Source organism: Penaeus monodon, chromosome 2 (genome assembly GCF_015228065.2).
Source record: "Penaeus monodon isolate SGIC_2016 chromosome 2, NSTDA_Pmon_1, whole genome shotgun sequence".
Taxonomy (NCBI): Eukaryota; Metazoa; Arthropoda; class Malacostraca; order Decapoda; family Penaeidae; genus Penaeus; species Penaeus monodon.
In genome coordinates this window covers 61,190,616-61,200,148 of record NC_051387.1, presented here as the reverse complement: position 1 = coordinate 61,200,148, position 9,533 = coordinate 61,190,616, and positions in this window count along the sequence as shown.

Here is a 9,533-nt window from a genome sequence, read left to right as displayed (position 1 = left end):
AAAAATTTTTTTTTCATTTTTTTTTTGGGGTTTGGGGTTGGGTTGTGGGTTTGTTGGGGGGGGGTTGTTGGGTGGTGTTTGGGAGGGGGGGGGGGTTATTATGTTTTTAAAAATTTATAAAATTATATTTTAAAAATAATTATATTTTATATATATAAAATATTTATTATTATAATATATTATTTTTTTTGAGGGAAAAACCAAAAAGGTTTTTTTTTTTTTTTTTTTCCCCACCCCTCCTTACCCTTCCTTCCCCCCCCCTCTTCCCCTTTCTCCCTCCCCTTCCCCCTTCCCCCCCCCTTCCCCCTCCCCCCTTTTCCCTTTTTGCCTTCCCCCCCCTTTCTTTCCCTCCTCCCCTTTTTTTTTCCCCTCATCCTCCCCTCTCTTCTCCTTTCCCCTCCCCCCCCCCCTCCTCCCCCCCCCCTCCCCCCCTTTCGCCCCCCCCCCCCACCCCCCCCCCCCCCCTCCCCCCTTCCCGCCCCCCCCCCCCCCCCCCTGGGGGCGTTTTTCCTTTAATACAGGGCGGGGGGTCTGGGGCCTTTTCCTTTCGGGGGCCCCTTTTTAACCATTTTCCCGACACCGGCAAAGGTTCTCTTTTCTTTTTTGGGAAGGGGGTGTAAAGTTTTGTTTAAATTTTTTTTTTTTTTTTTTTTTTTTGGGGGAGGGAAGGAAAGGTGGGATTTTGTTTTTTTTCCCCAATTTTCCCCCCCCCCTTTTGATTTCTTTTCCCCCCTTTGTTTTTTTTCCCTTTTTTTCGTCCCCCCCCCCCTATTCCCTTTTAATCTCCCCCTATCCTCCCCCCACCCCTTTTTTCCCCCTTTATTCCCCCCTTTTCCCTCTTCCGCCCCCTTCCCCCCCCCTTCCCTTTCCCCTTTTTTTTTTCCCCCTTCCCGCCCCCCCCCCCCCGGAAAGGGGCCCCTTGGCGCGGACGCGTTTTCCCCCCTGGGGCCTTATTTTTTTAAAAATGCTGGGTTTGTCGTTGTTTTTTTTGGGGGAAAGGGGGGGCCTGCTGAACAGGTTTTTCTTTTGGGTCAAAAACGTTTTTTTTTTTTTTTTTTCTTTTTGGGGAAAAATGGAGGGTTTATTTTCTTTGTTTTTTTTTTTTAATGTTCGTTTCCCTATTTCTTTTTTCTTGATTTTTTTTTTTAACTTTTTTTATAAAGCTCAACCCCACACTCGACTAAATTTCCCTTTGCAGAAATAATTTTAAATAATAAAAAAGCCCGGAAAAGGGTTTAAAAACGCAGAAAAAAATTAAAAGAGAGAAAAAAAGACCAAAAACCCCGAGGATTTCAATCTTCCGCACAAAAAAAGGCACCCCCCATTTTTCCCCCCCGGGCCCGGGACCGCACCCCCCCCCATCCCCACCTTCGGGGGGCCAAAGTACACGGGGCCCCGGGGATGGGCGGGGGTTTCGTTGTCCTTCCCCCTCTGTCCAAAGGTTTCTTTTAAAACCCTTTTTCTTCTTTTCCTTTCTATTTCCTTTTTTGCATTTTTTTTTTCATTTTCTTAATATCCCCGTTTTCTTTTTACTAGTCTTCTTTCCTTTTTTTTCCTTTTCCTTCTTCCCCCATTGTTTCTTTTTATCTTCAAACCCTTTCTTTTCCCCACTTGGTTTTATCCCCCGTCACACCAAAGAAAGGGGCTCGGCCGGGTTTTCCCCCCCTCCCCCCCCTCCTTAACATAAAAAACCCCCCGCCCCCCCGCTGCCCCGGCGCCCCCTTCCCTCCCTCTCCCAAACTTCCTCCCTCTTTCTTCTCCTCCACCCCTCTTTATCCCTCTTCCTACCCCCCTTCCCCCTCATCGCTCCCTGCCTCCCTCCCTCCCTCCTTCCCTTATCCCTCCCTCCCTCTTTCCCTCCTTCCTCCCTCCCTCCCTCCCTCCCCCCCTCCCTTTTCCCTTTCCCCCCTCCCCTTCCCCTTTACCCCTCCTCCCCCCAAATCCTTCTCCCTCCTCAAAGGGCGTGTTTAAAGGATAGGAATCCCCACGCTGCTCTATGAATTTTTTAAACACTTTGGGCCTCCGTGCGTATGGGAGGGGGGGGAGACAAGGGTAAAAAAAAAGAAAAGGAGGAGTGATGGGGGAAAAGGAAGGGGGGAAGATAAAGGAAAGGGAGAAGGAGGAATAGAAAAAAAAGCAAAGAATTTTTTTTCTTGGTTTTCTTTTCTATTATAACCAATATTAAAAATATGTAACCCTTTTTTTTTCCCCCCCCTTCCCCTTCCTTCTCCCCCCCCCCCTTTTTTTCCTGCCCCCCTCCAAACTAAAAGAAACACCCCCGCCAACAATGAGGGGCCCACCCCCCTTCCTTATGCTAACAGGCGAAGGCCGGGCCCCAAAAAATCCCCGAACCCCTTTGGGGGAAAGGGGAAACCATCCCGAAGGGATAAAAGGGCCCCCCACCCCCCTTTTAAAACAGCCGCGATAGGGCCCCCCCAAATTTAACCCTTTTCATCAAGAGCGGGTTTAACAAGCTAATTAAAAAGAAAAAAAAAAAAAAGATTTTTTTTTTTTTTTTTTTTTTGTCAATTTGTTCACGTCATGTAACAGTGTGATATCTTTGGGATTAACGTTTGTGGGATCGTTTAAAAACCTATTTGTGGGTTTGGATTCACTCTGCGAAAGTATTGGGGTCTTGTGCTGTCCGGGTCGTGGGGAAATACGCGGGTTTTTCATTAAGTGTGTAAGAAATTTTGGGAATTCTGGGGCTAAAATAGTCTTGATGTTAGCTTTTCCCTATCCTTTGAAAAAATTAAAATTTCGTTATAATTATATTATTTTAAATAAAAAATGGGGTATAATGTAAAACAAGAACTTGCGAGACCGTTATATAGATATCTTTTACTCAAATCTTTTGAAATTAGATCAAAAAGTCGTGCTGCCAAATCAAAAAAAACTACTCCCTTTTGAGAGTCCTCGTGGATCTCTATTACCCTTTCTCCATTGCTTACGAGAATCAATTTTAAGAAATTTAAATCAAGATTAATAACATTTCAAACAATAACCAACGTAAAATTCTGAAGTAAAGTGAAAAAGAAGAGATGAAAAAAAGAAAAGAAAAAAAAACAGAAAAAGAAAAGACGCACTGAATAGATGCAAGAAAATTTTGCAATGAGACATATAATAGAGTGTTTTTAGAAGTGATATTGTGGTTACAGTACAGATAAAACAAAAATAGTGATAATAAAAGAAAGGGCAACAATGGTAAATCATACATTTTGAATGCTAGTTTTAATTGATAGTTTCAAAATAATGATTTTGGATAGCAGTAAAATATAATAAAAAATGACAAAAATAAATATAATCATATACTGAAAAAAATAATGAAATAATAATAATTAAAAACAAAAATAATAACACAATGCCAAAAATAATGATAATAATGAAATGAATAATGAGGAGACTAAAAAACCCTACAACAATAACTGAAAAATTTAACAATAAAAAAATATAAGAAAATAGATAAAACTGAGTTTTGTAACAAAAAAATAAAAATTGTGAAATAAAAATTTTTAAAAAGAATAGTCAATGTATTGAAGTTGATGATAAAATGATATTGATAATGATAGCAACGTAATAATTTAATGTTTATATGTAATAATAATAACAAAAATAATATAATGGTAATTTAATAAAATAACAATGATGATAATAATAAAAACAACAAAAATAATAATAATGATAATGATCCATTGAAATACACTAAAATGGTAATTATGAGATAACAAAAATTATAAGGGGGAAATAATAAAACTATAAAAACAACTGCAAAAATAAGAAACAAGAAAAAGAAAAAAATGAAAAAAATGGATTGTAAGAGCAGAAAAAACCGCATTGATAGAAAAATTTCCGCTTTTCTTGCATAAATCTCGCCTTTTAATCTTCGCTCTTAGCTTTTTCGCGAACTAATCACTCACCTTGAACCTCGTTACGACCTGTAAACATGCGATGGTGTTTCTTTCTTCTGTATTGAGTGGGCGTGTTCTGGTTTGTGTGATATTTGTTTGGGGGTTATTGGTATTTATTCAAATGAGTCAGTCAGCCCCACACAACACACCACACCACACACACACACACACACACACCACCAAAACACACCAAAACACACACACACACCACACACACGCGCGCAGAAGGAGACAGAGAGGGAGAGAAGGGGGTACAGTGGAGGTCATTTGCAGGGCGGAGCCAGTGCCTCCCCTCGCTCCCCCCTATGCCTTCCGCAGCGCTGCTATCGCTCCTCCCCTGGAACGGCACTACTTATACCGGGAAAGACCTAGGCCTCGGGGGGTCCTGCCACTACCGCGCGGTAGGTCCCCTTCGCCCCCTCCGGGGGAGTTCGTGTCAACGACCAGCCGGTAAGGTCAGCCCGCCCCCTTCCGGCAGCTGACCGTGGCCTCCGCGCGGCGCTTTTGGGCCCCCTTTTGACAAGTCGTAGCGTTGTTCACCCCTTTTACGTGTGTTTTGCGTCCCTGTCAGCCCCTGTCTAGAGTACGCATAGCCCTTTTACAAAGGTGGGAGGGTGGCGCTGCGTACTTCCGGCTCGCAGCAATGAACGAAATCTCCCAAGAAAAACCCTCGACCGCTTCAAGACAAGGCTAAGAAAAAAAAAAAACGTAAATACACCTTTTGGGCCCCCTTTTTTTTTCTTTTCCCTTCCTTTTCCCATAATTTTAACCGTTGTTTTTTTTTTGGGTTAAAAGGTGCTAATGACAGCAAAGGACGTTCTCCCCCTTTTTCCCCCCGATCGCTTTTTTCCCTGCGACGAGATGTGATCAACAAACTAAATATCGTTCGTTAGTTTAAATAATTAATTTTTTTCTCTGTTTTTAGGATTTTAAATTTTTTTTCATCTGCAAAGAATTTAAAGCTTTTGTGTTTTACTTTTCAAAGAAACCCCTTTCATTTTATCTCGTTCCCAACCCTCGCCCCCGACCTGACCCGACCCACTTTCTCTTTTTCCCCGGTCGGTGGCGGGGGTGGGTAGGTCAGATGCCACTTTTTTTCCCTTTAATTTGGGAAACAAACATATATTGTTCATTGCTTTTTTGGTGACATGTTTTATCGGCGCTTAAGGGGGAGAGGAAAAAAATTGTATTATTTGGGAAAAGCGTAGGATCTTCCCCCCTTTCATAGTCACAGGATTGACCGATTTGCCCCGGGGGTGCGTAAACGCCAATAGATCTGCGCTCCGTCGTTCGAAAAATAGGTTTCAATAAAGTTTTCTTTGGACCTTTTTAGTCAGTGTGACCCCGGTTATGCCGTTAATTAATGTAGGACTAAGGGTTTTTAAACTAGAATCTTATTCGCTTTTTTAACACACCTTCTCCCCCCCCAGTCGCTTTGCGTTTTTGGGTACCCCCCCAAAAATTTGTGTGTTTGTGAAAATTTATATTCCTTCGGGAATTTTTCAGCGGCCCCTTTCGATACGCAGAAAAGGCAGATATTTATTCCGGGTCAGTCGCTTCAGTCATAACGGCTTTTTGGGGAAGGACCCCCCTTATTGAGTTTTATTGAAATTGACGGCAAACAGACATGTACCTCGGCAGTTCAATTTTTGACCCCCGGAATTTGCTTGATAAAAATTGGCGAATATTTTTTTTATGTCCCCATTCTTCCCTGCGTACTTTTGTGCATATCATTATATGTTGAATTGTGTGGTAGTTTTTAAATAATCTTAAATACTAGCATTTCTAATTTCTTCAGTTTTTTTTATAGTGAATGCTAATATTTTGTTTGTGATTCATTCTTGTGTGAGGTCCCCTTCGCTTCCCTCCATTAAAAGAACTGTCACCACACACCTACACACCCACTTGCTCACTCACACAACAGGATAAAAGACCTGACCCCTTTTTATTTTCTTTGTGCCGGCGTAAAGATTTATCCTTTTTTCCCCCAATTTTGTCTTCGCTGTCTGTGTACAAATTAATTATTTCTTTTCTTGTGCGACTATGGTTTAATAGATCTTCGCGGATCGCCGATGTCATCCCTTTCATTCCATATTATAGAGATGGTTGGTAGTTCAAAAGGTCTATCTACCCTATGACATCTCCCTCTTCATTTTTTTTCTTTACCTTTTTGAAAATAAAAAAACAAAATGAAAAAAAAAGACGAAAAAAAGTTAAAAAACCAAAATTAAAACCGAAAAATTGTTATAATAACCGGGTAGTGGAATTACCCCCTCTTTTCTGTTTCCTTTCCTTTTTTTCTTACTTGGCCCTTACTGTATGATTTTGGCCCCCGACTTTATAGCAGGCGGACCGACCGGCCCGAAGGAGGACCCTTAGGGTGCTGTGAGGGGCGTCACGAAAATCGCCCAAAGGGCCCCCGGAGCAGGATTTTCGTCAGAAAAAAGTGTTAAGCCCTCCCATGTAGGGCGGGGGTTGCCTGCCAGACTCCCCGTAATCCAACGAACCAGCACTTTGCCGCGGTACCCCTCGCCCCAGTCTGTGCCTGGCGGGCCCTGCAGATCCGGTCAAATCAAGCTCGTAGCCAGATTTTCACCCCCCCAAATGCCCCCCCTGCCCCGACGCCCGTAAATCCGGTGAAAAATTACGAGGACGGGTTGGGCGCAGAAGGGCCTGGACAGTCTGTGAGGGCGTTGGGGGGGAGGACGCCCGAGTTTTTGGGCCCGGACAGACACAGTGGTCTAAACAATCTGAAATCAAGGAGGACCTGGGCGGACTTTTTTGAAGTGGGAACTCGAGAATGGACAGATTACACAAGGACCAGGGGGTGAGGACACAGGGGCGAGCAGCCCAAATGCACCAGGCAAGGGCCCCGAGAACGGAGACCAGCCAGGTTAGGGCACCCCTTTAGCAAATCTATGAGCCCCGAGGGCGAGGCTGGTAGGGGGGAGCAATGTACTGGGGATCGTGTAGCAACGGGGCCCGTGACCTCCTCGCCCCCCCCCTATGCTTCCCGCAGCTGCTGCTACGCTCCTCAGTGGAAGGGCACTACTAACCGAGAAGACAAGGCCCGGGGGGTCCTCGCCAGCGCCAGCGCGGTAAGGCATGCCCTCGCCCCCCCTCCCGGGGAGCTGACCTGAACCCCGATCAGCATATAAAACCCGATATAGAAGTCTCGATTTCGTATTTCGTGGGGTCAACTCTCAGAAAAAAAAGTCAAACCGTTAAAAATATAACTACCCCGTTCACCATTGTACTAAGGGTGATGCCTTTTACAGAGAAGAGGGGAAGAGAGGGAGAGGAAAAAGGAGAGAAGGATGAGAAGATAGAGAGAGAGAGAGAGAAGAGTAAATTTGAAAATAGAAGTTAAAAGAAGGGGAAAAATAAGGAGAGAAAGAGAGGAAAAAGGGGAGAAGAGAGAGAAAAGAGAGAGAGAGAGAAGAAGGGGGAAAGAGGGGGAGGAGAGAAAAAGAGAGAAAAGAGGGGGAAGGAAAAGAAAAAGAGAAGAGAAGGAAAGGGAAAGATGGGAAAAAAAAGAAGAAGTAGAGAAGATAAAAGAAAGAGAGAGAGGGAAAAAGGAAGAAAAAAAGAGAGAGAGAGAGTGAGAGAAAGAGAAAGAAAGAGAAAGGGGGGGGAAAAAAAGAGGGGGAGAGGAGAGAGAGAGAGAGGGAGGGAGAGAAAAAAGGAGAAGAGAGGAGAGAAGAGAGAGAGGAGAGGGGAAAGGGAAAAAAGGAGAGAATAAAAAAGGAAAAGGAGAGGAAAAAAGAAGAAGAGAGAGGAGGAAAAGAGAAGAGAAGAGAGAAGAGAGAGAGAGAAAAAGAGAGAGAGAAGAGAGAGGAGAGAGGGGGGGGAAAAAAAGAAAAGGTGATGTAAATATTATAAACCTACATAATATATATATATATATATATATATATATATATTATATATATATATATATATATAAAATTTAATAATTATTACCCCACACCCCACAAAACACAACACACACACCAAAAAACACACATTAAAAAACAGCTGCATACTATATATATAAATAATTAAATATATATTATAATAATATAATATTTAAATATAAAATATATATATTATTTATTCATAAATATTTATATATATATATATCTTTTATAATATATGTAGTTTAAAAATATTACCTATATATATATATATATATATATTTTATATGATATAATAATAATATATATAATATATATTATTATATTTATATATATATTATATAATAATATATATAAAATATATAAAGAGAGAGAGAGAGAGAGAGAGAGGGGGAGGGGGGGAGAGATAGAGACAGAGACAGAGAGACAGAGAGAGAGAAAGAGAGAGAGAGATGGATAGACAGGCATATAGATATAGTCAGACTGACAAAAATGAATGCTGAATCGGACAGATAGATATGTATGTGGTTTACGGAAGATAAATTTCGTGAAGCAAATAAGGAATAAAAATAAGGAATAAATAAATCTCAAAAGTCTCTCTGCGGCCTTTAAAGCAGCGGCGAGGCAGGCCGGGCGGCCGCCGGCGCTGCCCCCTCGTGCATTATGCATGACACTTTGTCCGGGCAAAGGAGGACCTGCGCCTTGATGGATCACCCACGGATCTCTCCTCCTCGAGCTCTTTTGCCCGGGGCGTTTGTTGGTTTGGCTGCGAGAGAAACAGGGGAAAGATAAAAAGACAGGTACACTGTTTGTTATGCATATGTATACATGGACATACATGTGTGTGTGTGTGTGTGTGTGTGTGTGTGTGTGTGTGTGTGTTTGATTTTTATGCACAATTTGTTTCAGTCCACTTTCTCTGAGTCAGAACCATAATGACTTGTCCAGGATAATCGTTATACATGTCTCCCAATACTACACTGCATCATGCCACCTTGCATAAAATCTTTAGTACATCTCATTCCGCAATAAATACCAATTCTTGGTATAGATATACAAATGTAGTACACCCACACGCACACACCCACACAAATATATGCATATATATATATATATATATATATATATCTATATATATATATATATATATATATATATATATATATATATATATATATATATGTGTGTGTGTGTGTGTGTGTGTGTGTGTGTGTGTGTGTGTGTGTGTGTGTGTGTGTGTGTGTGTGTTTTAATTTAATGTTGCGTTACACACACACACGCACACACACACACACACCACACACACACACACACACCACACACACACACACACCACACACACACACACACACACTCACACACACACACACACACACACACACACACACACACACACACTCGCACGCGCATGTATATATCTATATCTATCTACCTATCTATCTATCTATCTATCTATCTATCTATCTATCTATCTATACATAAACATACACACAAAAACACGCACACACACACACACACTAACACACATATGTATATATATATATGTATGTATATATATGTATATATATGTATATATATATGTGTATATATACATACATACATATATATATATATATATATATATATATATATATAATATATATTATATATTATATATATGTATATATATGTATATATATGTATATTACTATATATACATAAAATTAAATATATATATATATTTTATATA